Here is a 21,083-nt window from a genome sequence, read left to right as displayed (position 1 = left end):
ATTTCTAGGAAGAGATTTAAATTGTTAGGTGTCAACAATGAATATGAAGATGGAGTATAATGCAGAGGATTCAGGAAGTATTTGGAAATCTTTCTTTTCTACATGATGTTGTCTGAGATTGGTAAAGAGTGTCTTAAATCAACATGAGGCAATCAACCGTCTCTTTGTGGACAATTTTGCGTTTGAAAGCATCTCTTTGGGATTGTTTGCCTTCGAATGGAAGGTCCCAGGAGCGGTTTATTGTCTGAAGTCTTGGGCTGTGAGAAAACAAAAGCAGCTCGATTGGGGGATGATACCACTGTATCCAGCAAAGGCAAGGGACAAGCTGGCGTCTTCCTGCTTTCTCTTATCTGCTGACTTAAATTTTCAAGGCCTGGAAGACAGAAACAAAGGAGTTCCTGCTGAGATCCCGAAGCCAGAAGCTGTCACTCCAAAAGAGCAGGCCCGACCGCTTTGGACTATGAGTAAGGGTTTGTACTGTCATCGTTAGTCATCATCCACTTACTTAACTCAACCTCCAGGACCCACCACTACAGAAGATGGGCACCTGAAATCAAGACATGCCTGGATCAAACAACAGTGAACTGCTTTGCTTTGCTGTGTTTATATATCTGTCTGTCTGCCTCTCTTTCCCCATTTTTTATCTTTTCTCTTTATCTTTTTTACAATTCTTCTACTCTTTGTAGTAGCCATTGCCTAATATTGTCCTACCTGTAAGGCTTATTAATCGTAATTAGGAAATTAGCCAATCTTACCCCTGAGTAGAGTATTAGTTGTTGGTAAGAAAGCTCTCCATAAGTGATGTGTATTATTCCTCCGAGTCTCTGACGACTCCATCACAGCAGCGAGCCCTACTGACTCCGGGAGGCACAGCTCAGGGGAAAGAGCAACATTCACCTCCCTCAAAACCTACCGAGTGGGACAAGACACATCTCTGTGAACCACCTAATTCTGGTTAACTCTGGATCTGTGTTGATTTATTTATTTTGGTTGCTGTGGGTTTTTTTGTTTTGTTTTGTTTTTTGTGTGTGTGTGTGATTTGCATTTTGTAGCTTTTTTTTTCTTACTTTACAAGAAAAAGGAAACAACCAACTAACTAAAGACATGAAAATGTCACAAGACTCATAAACTAATTCAGAGATCAGCTACGGAAGTGCCGAATGTGCCAAGTAGTCTCAACAGGTAAAGAAAAGTTGATTTTAGTGAAATGCAAGGCTTTCTCTGGCTTCAGCAGAGCCAGGATTTCACCTGAGAACTAAGTAACTGTTCCTGATTGTTCTGGGGCACCCAGAGCTGGGAATGGGACATTTATCTAAGGAGTGCTTAGATATTGCAGCCAATTACACTATTTGATATATTAGTTTGCACTGTAGGAAAGTAATTCAGTCGTGAATGGATATTTTATGTAGGAAACAGGTATCCTATGCTGGTAAATAAACTCAAATTAAGAGTTTCAAAATGGTTCATTTCCACAGCAGCCTCAGAAATTTGATTCCTTCTTACCAGTCTCATTGCTGAATGAGTAAGTCCATTTCTAAGGTTCTAGAAAAGTAAAAGCACTTTGTACAGAGATTCTCTTAAGCCTAGGAGCACTTCCAAGAAGACAGGATCCATTTGCTGACTGCTCACTGCCATCCCTGCTGAGCTTTTTCTAGACAAGCAGCAACAGTGGGAAGATTCAAATCAGAAATCAGGTTGCGCTGAGGTCATGAGTGATTTAAAAAAGCTGAGTTGAATGTGGTGTGGGCACACAAAATGTGTTAGCTGCCCAGTGTAGAAGAGATTTGAGCACAGAACACACTGTATGCTGCCTCTATATATTTACAGAATAGTCATTGTCACTGTGCACTCTAGACAATGTGTAGTATGGACAGAGTTCATGCAACTTGAACAATAGGGATGTGGGTTGGTCCTCATTGTGTTACCAGGACCACATTGTGGAGCCCACAAGAGAATGTAAATGTATTACCTTGTTCAGATGTATTAAATCTAATACTCCGTAGGCTGGGTGAGGAAAAGAATTGGACAATTATGAACTATATGTTTCTTTTAAGAGAGCTTGTAAAACAGACATGAACATAGAAAATGGCATCCCTTAAAGGTACAGAATGCATGTAGATATTACCTTAACTGTGGACCAGAATGTCCATCTGGAGCATTTTTTACTTGTTTATTTGTGGTGTTTGTAGTTCAGATCATATACATCGATGTCTGAAAGTCTCTTTACACTTGTCAGTCTATAGTGTCTCTTCCTGCTGATTTCTGGGTTTTTTTGTGCAGTTCTTTTCCAGCTGTGATTTGTGGTCACCTGCATTTTTTCTGACAGGTGCTAAGAGTTAAGTCCAAACTTATCAAGTACTTCTATGCTTTCCTTTTGCTGGAGACTTCACTGATCATAACGACCTGCTTCTTCAGAAAGCAGAATACAATTTGGGTGCTCATGCCAACAGTAATTGTACTCGTCAGAAGAAACAGATAATGTTATAACTACCCAAAATTTAATCACAGGAAATATGATAATTCATAAGGGAAATAATGTTGTACAATTTCCTTCATTTCATGGAATTTAGTGTAGATCAGGGGGAAAAAAATATGCTCTTCAGGCAAAGCATGCAGAATACTATAGAATGGCAATTACTTGCAAAGCTTTTAAAATGTCTTGGTGATTCCTGATGATGAAAATGTACTTGAGATTTCAACAATAAAAACACTGTATGAGAAGTTGAAATAAAAAACGATTATAGTTGATTATTGCATAACATACCTAATTTTATTCAATTAAGAACTGCTTTATCTTTTTCTGTAAATGCTGCTGGGAGCACATATAATGTACCATTTCAGCTGTGGAGAGTGAGATTCAGTTCTGTCTTTAGTACGACTCTGGACTAATCCATTCAGTCAGATTTGTTGCATGTTGATGGCTGCATAAGTGAAGTCTGAATCTGGGCCAGATTGTGCGTACTAAAATCTACCACAATTTTTAATTTTGACTTACAGTAATGACATTCAAATTACTTTTTAAACAGCTAATCATCAGTCCATTGCTCTCAAAGTTAAGTAAGTAAGTGATCCCAAACACAACAAAAACAGTTAACTTACAACAAATGAACAGGAAACAACAGTTTATCAAGGAACGAATTATGAAAATAATGTATTTTTCATTTTTGTATTCTTAGCTGACATTTTCATAATCACTGAAGTATATTCTTAAGGAGTTGTTTGAAGAAATGGATTAATTATGTGAAGCTTGTTTTTTATAGCCTGACTGCAGATGTGTGAGCCTGCCTAGGGATGGATGCAGAACTCTCATGCTCACTGAGGGCATGGGGAGCCCGGGTTGGCACAGTGGGAGCCCCAGCTTGTGTGCTGCTTTTGCCTGTGAGCATCCTGTTGAGCCCTTCTCCTTTGCTGGTATCCTGGTACCCAGTGGCACCTGGGTGCTGGACACATCCTGCTAATGATGCTGAGTGGCTCATTTAAAGCATGTATAAAAACTGCCTGTAGTACTGGGAGAATGCACTAACTTAAAGCATGGAAGAAGAGCCAGTACTTTGTTTATCACAGTGCTCCTCTTGCAAATACAAAGAAAATCAGTATGTTGTTCTGTCCTGGAATGATCTCCCTGAATTAAGTCAGTGCATAACATTATTATTATCTGAGACTTAGGATAGAGAAGAGACAGTTCCAATTTTTCTTTATGTTTGCTGATTTCAGGATTTTGCCCTGCAAAAGGGGAAACTAAGCAAATCAGCATCTTCTTGAGGTCTTCATAGTGGTAGCAGTACCTGTCTGGAAGCGGAGAGCTGCAAGGTAGGCAGGCTCTACAGAAGAGAAAAGGGAAGCTCAAAGCAGTGGAAATGACCAGCAGTAGGAGACTTTACAGAGAAAGGCTGTAGCGGAAATGCTGACACGGACTGAACCAGTGATTGAGCACCTGGTGTGGAGGCAGGGCCATCCCACAAGAGCTCACATGCACGCAATGCAGCTGAGTGACTGGAAGGTTGTAGCCAGGATCCACCCCTTCCCAGACCTCATTTAACTGTTGGCCATGGAGGTGAAGGTATCTCACTGGTTACAACTGTAGCCTAGGACTTTGCTGCTCTGCCATTGTTGCTGCGCTTCCCAACACATTATAGTGTTACGCAGGCCAAGGCAACAGCAACACTAATGTTGAAAATGAAGATTTTAATAAATACAGTTCAGAATAATGACTAGGTGCTTTTCATCAAGCTTGATAGAGACTTATTTGCTTAGCAAAGAAGCTTATCAACAGTGCTATGTAACAATCACGACAGGAGGTTCTTTGAACTCAAAACCCTGTGATATATAAAATGAAAAAGCAGTCTGTGGATTGTCTTACCAAATTCTGCTATAAGCTTCTGGTTTTGTTCAACACTGTCAAACACAGAAGATGCAGAGTAGGATCCTTTTTCTAGTTTGATTTTTCATTGTTAGATATGAAATGTAAGGATGTATACGTAAAACTGTTCTGTTGACTGGTGTATATAAATGCTAATGTGATCGTAATAACCCACCTTGTTTAATATTTCAAGGGCATTGCACAGTGTCCTCTTCAGAAACAAAGTCTCCAGCAGCATACAAAGACTTAAAGCTGTAACAATAATATAAGCCTAAAGAATCCAGCAAATCATTTTGAAGAAACCAGTTCTTTGTAGTGGAATTTCATGTATCTAACAGTCATCTAACAGTTGGGAGCTCTGTAAGTGTACCAATTATCAGAAGAGTTTGACAGCTCTGTATTTTTTTTTCTTTGTGGGCTCTCTGTAGTGTATTAGTAAGGTGATTCACAAAACAAGTCAGCTACAGATACAGAATTAGTAATATCTGGACTAAGATAAAATATTTCAATCACTTTATACAGAGTCAGATTTGCTATTGCATTTTAGGGGATACTCTTCTAAAGATAAATGCTCCACTACACCATAGACTGTTAAATCAGATAAGTCTGATTTATCACAAATACATTTCACAATGCAATAGAATTTATACTAGAATGTTATTTTAACTCAAGGCAAGGTAGAAGTTTTTTCAGCCCTGTGGAAATGTGTAGGAAGGGATTAGGAAGACTGAGGTTATGTCATTTTACTACTACTCACTGGATTGTTAAGAACTCTTTTTTGCTTAATATTTAGGATCTCATAGAAGATAGAAGTCTGTATAGAAGTCTGTATATATAGAAGTCTGTATTGCTCTATAATGTTTCCATAATTTCATTCAGCATTTGAGTACTTTAGCTTTAAGCTTGATAGGTAGTATTTCTACTGTTTCTTCTTTCATCATTTCACCAGTGTTGGTGACTTATGAAATGGCTGTGAGTAATGCATCTGATGCTGCCATGCTGTTGGTAGTTCTCATCTGCTACAAAATTTGGTGTAGTTACTGGGAGTGTAAAAAATGTTTTTTTGAGAGAATGGAAATTGAGAAGAGTGTATCTGTGATTTGTAAATGCATTATGTGTTTCGTGAACTATGCTCTATGCTTTTTAAATGGTGGCATTTAATTCTGGTCAAGTACCACAGGAAACAGACCCAGTAACCAAAATGTTTTAACTAGAAACTTCCTTCCTGACTCAATGGGAGAAAGGCTGTAGTTCTACTCTGTCCTTAGTGTTTCCTTTCCGGCTCTGGAGAGGGAATAAGACCATCAAACACTGCTAGAGTTTAGAGAGATCGAAACTGGTTTCTAAGAGATCTCGACAGTTTGGAATTATATTCAGCTGGAGCACTGAGAGACGAAGTAAATTTAGGACATCATCAGTAAATCCATTAAAACTTCCCCAACTATTACGTAAAGCAACAGAGAGCAAGAGCAACTCATTAGAACTACATCTCCTAAATTCAGCAGTAAAAAGAGAAGCCTCTTTTTTTTTTCTTTCTTTTTTCTTTTTTCCCCCATTCCTAATGCCTGCAGGAAGTAGGTAAGTGAGAGCTTCATGTCTTCTCTGTTCACTCATATCTGTCCTTCTATACCTTTTAATTGCTTTAATACTTCAGGAAATTGTGTTGCATTAAACAGTTTTTTCTGCTTTTCAAACTTCACAAGGGTTATACGGTGTTCTCCAGCCTCTTTAGTGTGGGGACTGGTTTAAATGATAAAGCATCTTTCTCTGGAGAATGACATATTGCTAAGTGGAAGTGAATGATGTCTGAACTTCTCTGGAAGGAGTTGAGGGAGCTAAAGAGGAGTATAGTGTTTGAGATGAATGATGAGCACAAGGAAGCTAAGTGAGATGTAGAGATGGTTGTATATTAATCAGGAGAGTTTTTTATTTTTCCCTCTGTGTGATAAAGGTATTAAACCCCTTCATGGGCATACTGGAGATAATCCAGAGGCTGTGACGTAGTGAAGGACCCAAAGCATCCCTCCAAAGAGGAAAACTGAGAAATTTGGGTCTGCGCTTCCTGGAGGAGGAGAAGTTCAGGTGAATCTTATCTATGTCTATAAATCCCCAAAGGGAAGGTTCAAAGAAAATGAAGTCAGGTTCATTTCAGTGGTGCCCAGTGCCAGGACCAGAGGCAGGTGACAGGTGGAAACACAGGAGGTTCTGTCTGAACACTGGGAAGATCTTCTGTGCTATGCAGGTGACAGAGCTCTGGCATAGGCTGCCTCAAGAAGCTGTGGGGTCTCTCTCCTCCTTGGAGATCTCCAGAAGCCACCCAGACATGGGCCTGGGCAGCTGCTCTGGGAGTCTCTGCTTGAGCAGAGTGGGCTGGGCAAGATGGCTTCCAGCAGTCCCTGCTAACATCAGTCATCCTGTGACCGTGGAGGAGAATGGGGGAAAAATGCAAGAGGAGCATTTAGACATGTAATAGATGTATAGATAAGGTTAAATAGGGTTAATGTTTGTGTACATGGAAAGAGATGAGTATGCATTTGTATTTCCTTCAGCATTTGGGAGTTGGTGGATGTTAGTTAAAACTTGTAGCTTTTGAATTAGAAATGTTTAGAATAAAAACAGGGCTCCAAATAACCCTTTGCATTTTAGAAGTTCAGAACTGAGTCTAATCCAATGTAATTCCATTTAGGATTGACTTGCACCTGACCTTGAATCCCTGATCATCACCGACCACCGTAGAGAAGAATTTCTATATCTGTAATTATATAATTCATGTACTGAACACCAAATCACTATGTTTATATGTGGAAATAAATCACAGAAAGAAAACTAATTGATAGAAAAAATATTTATCACAGAAGATAAAAATTAAAAAAACAAATTAAGAAGATTGGAGAGTTAAGTAACACACAAGAACTCTAAGGAGATAATGGAAAACCCATATTTCAGGACTGTGGTTGTAAACCTTTCCATTTGTTGATGGAAAATCGCAAGAAAGATAAAGCAAATTTTATGGTACTTTTCTCTAGGATAAATTATTTGTGGGTAGTATTGTCCTAGATGAAGAGAGACATATGCAGTTTTAATTAGACAAAGACTTCATTCCATTCTAAGTAGTAGATGTGGGGATAAGCCACTTTCCTCAATGTAGTGACAGAAGCAGTTCATTCTGTAGAACAAAATTATCTACTATGATGCTAGCTAGCTACATACACTTACTCTGAATGTGATCTTTTGAGTAGAGCTGTGTGAAGCTGTGCTATCAGAGCCCTGTGACATGTTGCACAGGTTTAAATACAAAAGCAGAGCTCTTAAGTTGGCACTGACCCAGGACAAACAAGGCCAATGTTTGTCAGTCTCCAAAGATGCTAAAAGTAGTGCAGTGGTGGGGCATTCGCGCACCAGGAAATTGTCTGCACAAAAGCAGACTTTCTAGAGCAAATACAAGATAATCAGATTGGACACGGAATGAGGAGACGTTAGCACATTGCAGGAACAGCTCCAAGACTTTGGAGGATCTTCCTGTGCCGCTTTTGCTAATCTATATGTTCTACCTGTGAGACCTCTGCGTTTGCTTCCACATGTGCTCATCATCACAGCATGCACCACTGGGCTCCAGCAGGTGTCCTACACATTGAATGACTTAAGTGTTCTGTTTTTTTTTCCTGCTCCTCTGTTCTGTTTCTACTCTGTGACATTGTTGGAGTAGCCAATAGAGTAGTGTAGAGTAGTAGAGCCAATAGAGTAGCCATAGTCAGAGCTATGCCTACACATGCCTGGTGTGAGATCTTCTAAACATAATTTTTAATTGAGTGACATATTTTGGCATTCTTAAACACTGAACGTTTCTCTTTTTTTCATCATCTCAGCGTACTCCACAAATTCAAACTTGGTTTGATAATCCATATTGCCTCCCTATGTGCAGTGAATTCTTTTTATATCTCCTATCAATATTTTTTCTTTTATTGATAAGTGCCTCATCAGGTTTCTGAAAAAAATAAATAAATGGAGAATATATTTTTTCTTCAAATAGGCAAAGACCAAAAAAAAAAAAAAAAAAGAGACAAAAAAATTACACTAAATGATAAAAATCCCGAATGAAAATGAAAATGAAAATGATGTCCCACTAAGGGGTAAAACAAACTGTGCAAGACTGATGAGTTATAGTCCTCTCTTTCAAATAGGATATTGGATTTTCTCATGCAGATTTGATTTGCTGGTGTGCACGTAACACAAAATTCAGGATAAATTTATTTGTATGTAGCTATGTAAGAAATTTAGGGAATGGCTATTGGTCTTGAGATAAAATCTAAAAAAACTTAACTTTGAAGATACCAGTTTCTTAATTTATTCCATATTTTTAAAAGTTTTTAGATTTCACAAGTTATAGCAGTGACCTAACATTTTTATACATGGTTGTTATGCGAAGCAGGAACATTAAATGTTTGATTGTATCTAAATGGTTATTTTGAGCTAATGAATAGTCATTAAGAAGTTTAATTTCACAATATTCAATATAGATACTTTTTTTTCTTTCATAAATTGAAGGCTACCTTTCTCTATTTGCCCTCCTACCCCTCAGGGCCCCAGCATTGTTTTCCAATAGCTTTTGTAATAAAAAAATATTTTATGGTCTTTACACATACAACATTAATATCAATGTTTAAATTACGATCGTAAACCATCATCAGGACAGTGTGTTAGATGCTCTTAGACTGTGGACTAATAGAGGAATTTGCTAATTTCAATCACTTAAAACAGCTGGACAGCTAGGACAAGAATGAGATGGAACAGATGTGATTTATCGTTCAAACAGGTCAGTCTAATGCATATGTCGGTTCACTGATTTAGTCGGACTTATTTCTGCTTAGGTATAGAGTAGTGCATGGAAATTAGAGTCAAATATTGTCTTTTACACTGTTAGGAAAGTTCTTTTTTTTTTTTAACTGAAGAAAATTAAAAGTCGCAAGTAAGACAAGTTAGAAAAGGAGAAATAAAAGATAAAATCATACTAATCACTCTGTGCTCTGTTATCTTTTTATTGTCCTGCTGAGAGAAAGAAACTAAAGTGAAGAAGAATATGCTTTGATAAAGGAGAAAAAAATTGCAGTCAGAATATCACAATTCATAAAGAGATAGATGGTGCATGTAGCCAGATAACTGTCCATACTGGAAAGTACTACACAGTCTTTTTTTAGTAGCGTTTATAAACCTTCTGATAAACATCCTTGTATAGAACATCATCTCACAACTATTTATTAAACAAAACTTTTAGGATCAAATTGTTAGCTTAAATTCTATTATGAACTGAGAAGGATGGGACTACTTTCTCTGCAAATCAGTTGTTTCCCAAGCTGACTTCTAGTTCCCTGAAGGAAAATAAATTGTTTTGGATGTAGCCTGCCTCCATATCTCGAGTGGACCAATTCAGTATGATTTACTGATCTAATGTCTCACTTGTTCTGTTTGGCTAAACTTCATGTTTGTCTTGGTGAGAAATTCCACAAGCTTTCTCCTTTCTCCCCAGCTTTCCTGTAGGTCTACCTTAGGCACAGGAAAGCCGCAATAAGGTCTCCCTGAAACCTTCTCCAGGCAGAACAAGCCCAGCTCTTTCAGACTGTCTTTACAGCAAAGGTCTTCTGGCCCTCAGAATATTCTGATTTTTCTCAAAAATGATGCTGTATCTTCATTCATCTGTTCCATTTTTCATCTTTAAAATTATTTTACACAACATTTCTCACATTTGATTTTGTCGTAAGAACAGCTATATTTTTTGATGTTCTGCATCTTTTGAATGTTCCACAAGGTACTTGAAATACTCAACATACAGGAAACATTTTCAACTGGACTTTAGAGATGAAAAACTATCTGTACTTGTGGCTGGGCCTTAATGGGACCATCAGAAGACATGCCTTCTTATAAAGTAGTAGTAAAATGTGGATAAATAGCCTTTTAAAGACCAGTAATAGTCCTTCCATATACTTTTAAAGAAAAAAATAGTTTTTTTAAATTAAAATATTTTTACCAGAAGTAGTCTAAGACATTGAAAATCAAAACTGGATTTTCACAAATACATTTTTAAAAATTACAGCATTTACAAGGTACGTTAAATGGGGGAAGTCACTTGAGAAGTTGAGCCTACTGCAGGTTTACTGAAATAATTGCTAGAGTACAAAATAAAGATATTGAATGTAACTTAAAGAATCAGATAAACTGCCTTGAATGAATAACTTCTGACTGACAGTTGATTTGTTTCCAAATTATGCCCACTAATGTCTTAAGAGCAGTAACATCAATGTGATCAGTGGTGCTTACACATTAAATAGAATTCACAGCCTCTTAACTTTGTTTCTCCTGGGCTATCTAACCAGGATGGAATTCCATGTTGGCCACTGGCAGCCGCTGTAAAACTTGAAAGAATACAGGTGGAAGTGAGATACTGTGGCAATAAGAAAATATGGCATGAAAGAAAAAAAAATACAATAGGCTATTCAATTAGAATACACCCAGTTCTACTAGAACCAGTAGCCCTGAGCGAGGTTCAATGTACATTTGGAGATGAAGATAGTCTGTGGATGTATTTATAAGGGATCTTCTAATTTTTGAGTTTAGATTCAACATACTAAGTAAGAGAGCAAACAAAATCTATCATTCTTATGGTTTCTGTGCAAATTATCCATCGAGATATGGCCAGTAATGACAGAAAGATTTGTTTCATTTTTCCAGTGCTGAAATAGGGTAATGAGCTAGTTTTTCCAGAAATAATAAGCACAGAAGACTATTGCCATAAAAGCAGTTAGAAACTTAATAGCCTTAGTAATAGGATTTAAACTTAAATTGCTCCTACTACTGCCTACAAAATGACTCTTTCAAAATATCATTGTATATTAATATTGTATCACTGTAAAATCGCCCTATATTAATTCTAACTAAAAAAAAAATCCCAACAAAACATAAAGGGCTTTCATATCTCCATATTAATTACGTGTGTATGGAAAATCGGTGAAGGAGAAAAAAAGATGTGTGGCTTTTCAAACTAACTGATATTTTCAATGAAAATGTGGTAGTAACCATGAAACTGCAAAATGAACTCATAAGTTTTTTAGCTGCTGTACATTTAAAAGTAAATGCTCATAGAAGTGGGTTCTGAAGAGCATAATTAACCTAGTAATGTTCATGAAATGGCTTAAATTTAACTTCAGTCATACAGCAGGCTTGATAAATAGCTAACCAATTTAATTACTTTTTACAGCTTTTATTATATTTCATGTTTACCAGTGTGTGAACAAGAAAAAATATATCCCTAGATCTTATTCTTAAGTAAGACTCTTTGGTTCTATCTGAAATGATAAAATTCTCAGTGAAATAGATAAGCAAACATTAAAAAACAAATAAATACCATGAAAAGAATGAATAATTAATGTATTGTAAGATCTTGATGACTTTACACTCATGATTCTATGAAAACTAGTTCTTTTTATTTAAAATTCTGGTTTTATAGAGGAAAAAAGCATACTGCATAGGTTTTAGCATCCTAGCATTCATCTAGAAAACCTGAATATCTGTTTAATATTAATATGCATGTTTTATATGTATATTATTGACTTCATAGTGAATTGCAAACCTGAAACATCTAAAATCATAATCTTGACCATCAGACCAGTTCACATACTACTAATATAGACGTGTTAAATAAGGAAATACTGAAACTGGAGTAGAAAATTAAAACAGACTTGGAAGTTAAACTGGCTAGCAATATTTCTGCTAGCCTTAAGCTGTTTCCAAGTGCTGTTTGGAAAAGAAAAACAGATAATGAAAATTTTCCTAAAATGTAAACAATATAGTTATTGTAGAGAATAATGCTGTTTTGATATTTCTCACCATTTGACAATAAATATTTTTCCATTTATGCTAAGAAGAGGAAAGAATCAGATGTCTTATTTCTGCTCACAACTTTCAGACTTTCCTTATTCCACCTCTTCCCTTTTGCTTTCTAAAGGAGATAAATTACTTTGTCCTTACCTTGCACATGACTGTTATCTCAAGCACTGGCATACATGGGACTGTCCATGAAAGTAAAGATCACTCCACTTGTATCAGGAGGTAGAACTGGAATTCCTTCATCTTAAAATGAGGATTACTCATAAGAATGAAAATATAAACAAGCCTATATGAGAGACAGAAAATGACCAAAGATGAAACAATGAGTAGTAAACTTCAAAAATGTAAGTGCAGCCTTTCTCTAAGTTGATACTGCTTTTCAAGATATCTTTTCTCTCTCTTTTTTTTTAATGTTGGTGTAGCACACCTTATGAGCTGTCTGACTGTCCAAGCAAGAAACTATTGAATGACAAGTCTGCCAGTGCTGAAACCGATCTTATAAGGAGACTAATGGAAAACGTTTTTGCTGTGCTCGAGTACTTTTGGAGGCATGTCATTTTTCAGCTCTATTAGGTCAAATCTGGGAAGATCAGGTAAAGTGTCTTGATCAGAGGAAAGGGTTGAAGGTCTGGTATTTTGGCACTAGCACATTGTAATATTTTTCCAAAAGTCCTTCCTTCACCCAGTTTTGCTTCAAGAACGCTGATGAAGACAAGTTCTTTCACAAATGGTTATGTGTTGCATAGTTTCCTTGACATTCACTTGCAAGGACTCTTCACAAAATTCAGTTAACAGTGACAGCATTAGGTGGGATACTGAAGTGATGAGGGAAACAGAGAGGAGTGTGTTTAGCACAACTTCTCTGGGAGATGAAAAAGCAGCTTAGTACTGTTAATCAGAAGTTGTTAGAGACCAATGCCTTCAGGCAGAAGTTGAACAGAAGACCCAATACTTTGCTGTACCCCAGTCGGGAAACTCAGATTCACTCAATCTGCTTGCAGCACAAGTGGTTTTCTACAGGATGAACTTGGTCTATGACAGACTCCGTTTCCAATAGCTGTACTATTCTTTACTCTAGGGATGGGGCAGACATGAGATTTAGCGTTGCTCTTTCAAACTCGTTTCCTTTTTGTTGTTGTTGTTCATTAATTTGTTGTCATTGCCTTTTTTTTTAACTGGCATGAATGAAAAATGTTTAAGGTTAAAAATAAGTACTTTAAAATAGTACTGTATTTGCAGAATCAGTCTATTTTGTGAACAATCTACTGAAGCTTCTAGAAAATATGTGTATCTGCAAAGACCAAGTTTGGAGTATTCTATTTAGTAAAAATAATTTGTAAACTTGCAGTAACTGTTTTTCATTTCATGAATACTGTGAAGAAAGTAGTTTCTTGAGGACCAATCAAAATTTTTGGATGTTTTATTACAGTCTTAGAGATTCTGGAAAACATGGTTTTTCTTGAGGCAAAGAGATGAGGGAAAGGACTCATTTGTGCTGCACTTGTGTCCAGTAGCTCTTGGGGAAAGTGTACCCTCGTAACAAGCTTATCCAATAGGTGGGAGTGGTATGACTGGTGGATAAACAGGATTCCTTCTGCCATTGAAGTATACTTTTGAAAGTCTTATATTGTTCTGGCAGCCTGAAGGACAGAATAGAATGCTAGCATGAGGAGAATGAAGAAAATCTGCCATTTCATATTTAAACAAAATCTATAATATATCTGTTTCTTCTGATGGAAAATCCACAGCTACTTTAAACAACACCAAGCCAAACATGCAGTACATAGTTCATACAGGCTTGCTAGTATCTGTGTCAAAATGTGTGTCCTTCAATCATGATACATCAAAGAAGAATCTGGAAAGATCTTTCAGGTTATAAATATTCTCTTTTAACAGCTGTGCCTACACTTGGAACTTCTGCCAGTAAACAAGTAACAATAGCATGTACTGATGTTGTACTTGACTTCATCTATTGTTAAAAATGTCATTTTCAAGAGGAACTCTGTCAGCAGATGGGTACATGCTCCTGCATGTGCCAAACTTTCGCCAAGCTTTTGTGGAGTAAAAGCACTTCACTTAGAACGCTTGGGGTGCTCAAGTCCTTGAAATCATAATTCCTTTTCTTGTCATGATCTTATCGTATGTGATTTGGGCATTTCCCTTCAGCCCCATTGTCTTTCAACATTCCTATTTGCTCTCATTCTTTTCTCAAAGGTAGATCCTGTACAGTCAATCGTGTTCCCATCTTTGTATTAGAAACAGTAGGTATAGTTCTACAGAATTTCAGTTACTAAAACCACTGTTACCTTGCAAATGGGAAGCATAAGGGTAATGAAAATACAAGCTGTTTTGTGATAAACCAGACACTTGAAAACTAGTTCTACACCCCAGGAAGCAGAACTTCTAAATGTTTGAAAAACAATTTGGCTGCATTAGGACGCAGATACAATATTACTGATTGCATATGCAAAACTTTTAGGAAGTCAGCTTGCCTCAGCTGAGGCTTTTAGGCACAGAAAGACAAACATATGTGGGCTTCCTTGGAAGTACAAAGGAAACATGCAGCTCCCTACTGATGTATGTCAGCATGCAGATAACTTACAATGTGGGTGGTTGTCAGTGATCTAGGTCAGGACACTGAAGCTTACAGAGGTGGAATGGAAAGAAGAAAAGAGACAGCAGAGCCGAAGATATAAGAAATGTGTCAAGGAACAATCTCAACAGGCTATTCCCTGTTCTGTGTGTGCACACAGAATACCTTTAGGAGTATAGTGAACTTGGAAACTTCTGCTGTATTAGTACTCTTTTTTATGGAATATGTCTGCTGCCCCACAATGCTGGAATATGGCACCATTTAAAATAACTGAATACATTAAGTTGAGAGCAAGCTGCTTCTTCAACAGCTAGACAGAAGTAACAGAAGTCTGGTGTGCTTGGCTGAGGGAGACTTAAAGTAGTGCCTTAGAGTTCTGTCCATTCATCCATCTTAAATTGTGTTGCAGTTCTAGCACAGCCAACAGTGGATAACTATTGCAATTGTTTGCTGCAGTTGGTTTTAATAAAGGATCTACAAAGGCCCATTTACAATAAGAGCTATGATACGCAGCATTTTGTTAGAACTATTTTAGAATATTTTAACAAAAACTAAACACACTTTCAGTAACATTAAAACTTATTAAAAAACAGTCATAATTCAATTTTGCATTAGAGAAAAAACGGTTGAGTACAAGTTTCTGCTCAATTTCTTACAATATCTGAACTCCAGCACTGTTTTCCAAGTGGCAGATACAGCAATATGCCCGTTGCCTTTTCTGAGTGGATGGCTTTGATACTTGGAAATGCAGTAAACTGCCTAGGAGTTATGAACATTTCTACAGATGTGGAGGTTTTTGGAGATTTCTGTAGCGTTTGTTTGCTGCCTGAAAATGATGCAGTATCCCCTTGCACTTGTCATTACAGCTCTAGGCTGGGCTGTTTTCTCCAGGAAGTATTTCTTTTGATCTTGTCTCCTCTGCTATTTCAGAATTGTGATCTATACTTCAATTTTCCTTTTGTGTTCTCAAAAGTGAATTTATGATGAGCAGTGCATGCAGCTTTGCTTAATTTCTTTTGCACAAAATACTACCTGGAGGAAACAGGTTAAAAATGTTCAGCCATTCTGTGTGAAATATGCCAAAACCAGAAATAACAATGTCTGACTATATGGACTGCACATATTCTCCATTAAAGAGAAGACATTCCCATTGTCAATAACATGGTTTGCTGTGCACATGCACATAGATCTATTAATTTAGGCTTTAGAAGTAGTCCTGTTTCCTTGGTATCCATGAAACAACTGTGCTTGCATTTCAAGTGGTCTACAAAGCTGATGAGTGCTCATTGTCACTACTTGAATTCCAGCTTCTGTTGTCTTCTAAGGAAGCACATTTGCACAGGAGACTGTGAGACTTGCATGCTTAGCATTTCTGCAATGTAATGGCACTACTTGCATTCTTACTGCACTGGTACAGGAGGGAAATGAGGTGCCGGGTACAAATACAGACCGACACAAAAAAAACTTCTACTGAGATGAGAATGCCTGTTGCTGTTAGAACTGACTGCCACCCTTCCCTTAGCTTCTCAAAGAACAGCAGCCCTAAAACTCATGAACAACACACTGGAGTGCCAGAAAAGCTTTGCTTAACTCTAAGGGCATAATTTCTAACATCTGCAAGGTTTCCAGGAGCAAGACTTTTACAGGTATTACGGTGCAAGAAACAAAGAGAAACACCCATTGTCAAGGTCTATCCACTTTAATTATTAATAGTCTAAGTAGAAGCAGAATGGAAACATCGGTGTTAGAACACAGTGCAAATATAGGAATTGAGTTTTAGAGCTGCAAGCTGAGTTACTACATCTTGACCGATCTCAAAAAAAGAAAATATGATTTTCAGAAATCACTAGGGGGCACTGCTCTCCTAAATACATTAGGAAAAAAAAAACTTGTGCAATCCTATCAGGTTTTCTCAGTGATAGGGACATCATTGGGTCTACTTAAAGTTTTCTGTTTTTTGAAGTAAATACTATAAGATAAAAGACATTGATAGTTGCTTGTGTGTCACATTCCTCTGACTGTTTGATCTGATTGAATTCAATTTAAAATTGATTTTAGAAATTCTGGTTTCTATTTAAAAAAGGAGTTTTTCTGTTCCTTGAGGACATTGGACGTTTAGTATATTTTTCTTGATTTCTTGTCAGTCCAAGAAGGTTGCTATTGAACATCTTATTCCTGCTTAGAACTCAGTGATGCCCTCCTAAGCCTGCCACATTCTTAATCTTCACTGTCAGATGTAATAATTAATTTAATATTAGTCAATCTTTCTCTTACTCATTATCCATATCTTTTTGAAGAAAATTATACTGTAGTGTTCTTTGACTTAAAGAAACAAAATATAAAACTTTTCCTAATATTCAGTTTATGTTCACTGCTAACTCTTCAGATCTTAACTGAAACATATTTTAATTCTCTGCAAGGACCTTGGCACTCTTTGTAGGACAAAATATACTTAATTTACAGTCCATAAAGCAATTGGTAAGGCAATTCACATAGGGTCAGGGAAAGGGAGGAATGAAGAAGAGGGGAAGAAAGGGGGAGTGTTTACACTACAAAACATGAAAAAATATTGGAAGTTGAAAGTAGTTGATTGCAGTATTCATGTTTCAGTTTAATTTGCTATCACCTCTTAGCAAAACTCATCCTGTAATACAACATAGGATTAGAACAACAATCACTTTAGCCAATATACACATGCTTTTTCAGGCTGGGAAAAGCACAGAGAACAAGTTAACATTTTAACTACCAAGTTCTGTTAAGAGAAAAGCATTAACTGCATGTTCTATAACTGCCTGCTTCTTTATACCTGTTCTGCACATGGCCTAGGATCAGGGATAATCAGATTCAAACATAATTCAAGTCCCTAATGATTAGTGCAGACTGCTAGCATATTTAACGTAGCCTGGCATACATCAATCAATGCACCAATTACTTTAATGTTCTATGTGGAAGTTATAATTTGCTTCAGTTATTCCAATTCCATGAACTCTTTTCAGAACAATTTCTGGACAGGAAATGTCAAGATGAAAATTTCATATGCACAAGCTGTACGACACTGTCTGAAAATGTCTGCACTGTGTCCATCAAAATATTTCCTATCACCCTAGCTTCCATTTTGGTCTGAGAACTAATCTCAATTCAAAAACTGTGCAGCTAATTTTCATGGACCTAAGATAGTTTCAGTGAAATGTCGAAAATTAGAAAGTTCTGTGTCATTCCCTCTGCCAAGAGCACTTCAGATGACAGCACGATTGTTCTGAGTCTCTCACAAAAAGAAAGGACTGACTCATCTAGCATCAGGACCCCGTTGACCACATACAATGCTGGTTCACATCAGTGTAACATGATTGCGCCAAGGTAAGTTCAGGTTGGACGTTAGGAAAGACTTCTTTACAGAGAGGGTGGTTAAACACTGGAATAGGCTCCCCAGGGAGGTGGTTGCGTCACCATCACTGGATGTGTTTAAGAGCCGTTTGGATGTGGTGATCAGAGATATGATTTAGCAGAGGGTTGCTAGAGTTAGGGTACTATGGTTAGGCTGCGGTTGGACTTGATGATCTTTGAGGTCCTTTCCAACCTGAGTAATTCTATGATTCTATGACTCTATGAGGGGAGTGACCAAGAGTCCTCATTCTTGATTAAGTTGAGGTCGTCTGTCATGTGACTAAACAGTTCCTATCCTGTAATTCTTGAAAATTGAGAGACCTTATTATTAGGAACAGATGGCTCTTTGATAGAGTGCTCATAAACACAAGGCTAGATGCTATGCAGTATTTGGGAAAAACTAGGACAGTGTTTTCTTAGAATTTGGTAGTACTTGTATAATTTAATAAACATAACATAATCCCTCCTTCAAGGGTGTTCATATCTTGTGGGTTGGATTCTCAGATTTGCAGACAATTATTAAATTCCTAAGTTCTTAACTTTTCCTTTTGCTAGGAGTCAGAATTGTATGTGAAAACTGAATATCCACAGAGTCCAGAGCTGTGCATGTACCTGCAAGTGAAAAAGCCTTGGAGGATCATCCTTTTTTCCCCTCTCTTATAGTTCCGTTATAACTTTTGGTATTTGTAGGGACTAGGCTGAACATGTTAAGTTTCTCTGAAACTCCAGCAGCCTCCTGGAGGTGCATGCTGGAGCTTGGGGGAGACCCTGTATGTTACTGATTTCAACCTATGATATAGGGAAGTTCTGTGGCCTGTGCTATGTGTGAAGGCAGAAGGAAGTCTGAGATCCTTGCTGTTTATTTTGGTGACATGAAATACAGAAATTTAAAAAATGAAAAAGCCCACACATAATATTGAGGGATCAGCCTTATTAAACGTAAATTGTAACAACTGATTTTGGTGACACAGACATGGAAACATTACAATTTAAGTAATTTAAATCTTGGAAAGTGATATGTTGTTTATTAACATACTACTATTTTACTGTAATAAAATAGAAAACTACTGGGCAGTAAATATAATAAAATATCCAAACAAGAACTCTTCAATGAGCTATTAATTGCAGATTAACTTCAGTCTGGTATATAGCCTAACTGCATGTGGAGGGAGAGATAAACAGAGGAAGGAAGGTTTGTTGACTGGGTCCTTAAATATCTGCACTTCTGTTTAGTTTTGTTGGTGTTTTTTGGAGGAAATGGAATCCTGTGGGTTGAGCTCTGTCTGCTGAATCTGGTCTATAGCTCAGTGTATTACCAGAAATGTGACACAACTTCACTGCTATTCGGGGCAGCATCTCACCGTACATGCTGTAGAGAAACTATTCTGGATCCCTATTCTAGACCACAGGCTTTAGTAGAAATATTAAACTTGTGACCTTATTCATCTAGTCAAATCTAGTTGGATTGAAGTCTGAATAAATTGCAAACTTTGAAGGACTATGCTCATTAGCATGTATATGTGAAAGGGGGAGAGCTGCGTAATGCCTTCTAGATTTTTACTGATTTTCCATTCATGACTATGGAATATTTTAAAGGCAGCATTTATTTTTAAGGACTTTGAACACTAAAGAAGAATTGAAACAGTATGACTGATTTGTTTTAGAACATGTACTTGAACCAATTTTAAAACTGTAGTCATTTTTTTTTACAAACATTCTCCCTGTAGTATCTTTTGCCTTTTGAGCCACGCTATCCTAAAGGAAAATCAACATTATGTAAAGGGAATGCAAGTTTCTAACAGATTTTAAACTTCCTTCCAGACTCCTCATTATGTGTAAAAAAAAAAAAAATGACATACTTTTCACATATCATTTCATGTCTAATCTACATGGAAAGTCTATGCCCTGACATTTTGTGTAGGAATTTCTAGGTCGCTGAGTGGGCTCCGTGGCTGAACTACAGCTTCTACAATCCATCATGATCTCCTTTGAGGTTTAGACATACACCTGGCCCACAGAGACTGGGAATCTGATTAACTTTGTCTTTGAAATACAGCAACTACATATTGCAGACAATTAATTCTGACCAACCTGGAAACTTACTGCTCAGTTACTTTTTGACAAAAAGGAATCTTTCAATTTGGTTAATTAAAGTGATTAATTTTTATTATGCTATGTGAAAATCCACACTACATAAGCAGAACTAGTATCCCATAGGGGGGAAAAAAAAAAAAAGAACAGATTTTACAGAAAAAAAAAAAAAACTAACAACATCTAACTGGATTACCTGCAGCATATCCTATAGCTAGGTCACCCTTTCCTAGATTCCTTAGGTTTGTTTTATTGATCTTTTTATCTTTTTTCTCCTTCGGACTGTTGTGTTTCAGACTTGTCCACGTATTGAAGGAGCTGAAAAAGTTAAAATGGTAAAAAGAATGATCATATAGCAAAATATTGCTTTAGTTCCTAAGTGTCTGATTAAAACACTAATTGTGAAACACTACTGCTTATTCAAGATGAGCAAATGACAGGCTCGATATAGAGAGATTTGGCTGAACGTTGCAGTAATTTACAAATTGGTGCCAATATGCTCCCTATGGTTTCATCAACCCCAGTAATCTGGAAGAAGAAACATAGTCTACAACAGTGTTGTTTGTGTTGTATCCTCATTTCACAACAATTCTCCACTTCTGAAATAGATCAAATACGCAATTGATTATTTATCATGTTAAAGATACAGCCAAATCAGTCGGCTGAAAAAAAGTGAGAGGAAGAAAGAGAAGAAAGAGATCAAAATAAATAAAAGAAAGACCAGATATTTGTATTTTGGAAATCATATAGAGGGCAATGAATTGGAAGGAAGTGATT

At 37.0% G+C, this 21,083-nt stretch overlaps 1 protein-coding gene across 6 annotated transcripts in view; it reads left to right on the top strand.

Annotated features, from left to right (window-relative positions):
* The window catches only part of SPOCK3 (SPARC/osteonectin, cwcv and kazal like domains proteoglycan 3), a 585,918-nt gene that overhangs the window by 391,927 nt on the left and 172,908 nt on the right, over nucleotides 1–21,083 (top strand). The window lies entirely within an intron of this gene.

Source organism: Gallus gallus, chromosome 4 (genome assembly GCF_016699485.2).
Source record: "Gallus gallus isolate bGalGal1 chromosome 4, bGalGal1.mat.broiler.GRCg7b, whole genome shotgun sequence".
Classification (NCBI taxonomy): domain Eukaryota; kingdom Metazoa; phylum Chordata; class Aves; order Galliformes; family Phasianidae; genus Gallus; species Gallus gallus.
This window is presented reverse-complemented; position numbering and strand designations above follow the sequence as displayed.